Source organism: Aethalodelphis obliquidens, unplaced genomic scaffold (genome assembly GCF_003676395.1).
Source record: "Aethalodelphis obliquidens isolate GAN/ISIS:26980383/991018 unplaced genomic scaffold, ASM367639v1 scaffold13, whole genome shotgun sequence".
Lineage (NCBI taxonomy): Eukaryota > Metazoa > Chordata > Mammalia > Artiodactyla > Delphinidae > Aethalodelphis > Aethalodelphis obliquidens.
The window spans coordinates 682,298-684,458 of record NW_020837957.1 but is presented as its reverse complement, the minus strand read 5'-3'; positions in this window follow the sequence as shown (position 1 = coordinate 684,458).

The following is a 2,161-nucleotide window of genomic DNA, read 5'->3' as shown; positions in this document are numbered from 1 at the left end:
TTTTCCTTCTCAATTTCAAAGAAAGAATGCCGTTCACTTCACTTCCGCAAGGATTTATCCCGCTACCAAATGGGAGCTGGAAATGGGAGGGGGTGGGGAGGAGTCCGGAGTGGGGAGACATGGGCCACAGCTGCACGCAGCTTGGGACCTAGTTGATTTTCTTTTGAATTTTGGTAAAATATACATAACAAAGTTACCATTTTAATTATTTCCAAGTGTACAGTTCAGTGGCATTAAGTGCATTCACATCGTTGTGTGACCATCAACCATTATCCATCTGCAGAACTTTCTCCTCTCCCAAACTGAAACTCCGTTTCCATTAAACAATGACTCCTCAACCCCTCCTCTCCCCAGCCCCGGCCACCACCATTCTACTTTCTGTCTCTATGAACTTGACTATGCCACTTACCTCACATAAGTGGAATCCTGTAGTATCTGTCCTTTGGGGATTGGCTCAGCACAGTGTCTTCCAGGTCCATCTATGTCATAGCACCTGTGACCCGGCTGATTTTAAGAAGGGGAACACTGAACCAATGGAAATACTAGTTCTTATGTAAGTCAACCAGAGGGGCATCAACCCAAGGGACAAATGCATATTCACAGTCATTTGTGGTTGTTTTAAGGAAATCCAAGCCTAAGCTGCCACAATAAATCCAACACATTTATTGAGTTAACACTCTAGGCAAGGCCCACGGGGTGAATGAAGCAGCAGAAGGTGCTGCTTCTCAAGGAGCTTCCATCCAGCACAGGAGACTGGGATGCAGAATCAAATCCAGATGTTAACTGATAAGTTAACTTCAGAGTATAAATAAACAACAGGTGAACAAGGCTTTCGCCAGAGAGGTCATCTCAGACAGACATGATTGGGGAAGAGGTAACTTTTAGTGTGACCTTGAAGGATAGGTAGAGTTCAGTACAAAAGGAATGGGGCTGGAGAGAAAAGACATTGCAGACCAGCACGGAGGGAAAGCATGTCCCAAGGCCGACCGCGTCTGTCTTATTCACTGTTTGACCTCCAGTGCCTGGTACGACAAGTGTGTGTCCCAGAAATGAAAGAATGAATGAATGCAGAGCCCAGAGGTGGAAAAGCCCAGGGTGAGTTAAGGAAACAGTGAGTAGACAGTCTCGCTTGAGTAGAGGGTCCCTCAGGGGAGCTAAGGTTAAAAAGGAAATGTTGGTAGAGAGCAGAATATAGAAAACTTTGACTGTCAGACTAAGGAACTAGAACTTTATCCTGAGGGAAATAGGGAGGCATTGAAGGTGGCTGACCAGGGAAGCTCAGAGTGATTATTTCACTATTTCTGATCATAAGTGTCATCAAAGCACAAGTACCCCCTGAGACGTTTAAAGTGGCAACAGATGGGTGAATGTCAATAGAGTGTAAGTGTCTTCGTTGGACTTACGCAGACTGGGTAACGTCTCATGTAGAAGTAGCATTTTTTGGAAGCATTTTAAAGTGACAGAAGGTAGAGGAAGCTGGCAGCCAAGACGCTAGTAAGGACAACATTCCAGCAATCACATACAAAAATGACACTTTAGCTGTTGAGATTAAGAGGAAAAAGGCAGATCTTGAGGCCATGGTAAGAGGAGTACAAATTTTAGGGATCTTGATATTCCCTCAGGAGACGCAGAAGCCAGAGACCATGACAAACGGCAGGACTCAGTGACTGGCCAGCAAGGGAAGTTTTAAAGGAAAAGAAGAGAAGAGTGTGCCTTATAGAGTGTGAGGTTGGGATGAGATGCCAAGCTTCCACATTCAAAGGAGAAGCAGAGCTTCAGGATGAAATCACCGGGGAGATTTGAAATCTGCAGCAAGGCATAGTCATGAGGTCATGAGAACATAAGAATTATGGAGAGGAGAGCAGAGGACAGAAGATGGAAAGGGAAGAGAGAGAAGGGGAGGAGAGGGGAGGGGAGGAGAGAAAAGTAGGGGAGATGGAAGGGGAGGAGGAGACTGACTTTATATTTAACAGGAAGTTACTCTAACTGGTTTAAACCAAAAAGGTCACAGGTTTGTTTAATGGAATCCAAGAGGACAGGCAAGATTGAGAGAAGAATGGAACCAGGAACTGGAGAGCCGTCCAGAACCAGCAATGACCCTCTTTGTCTCTGTCCCTTCTGAGGCCACCTGCACGCTCCTCTCTGCCCCTCCTCTCCACTG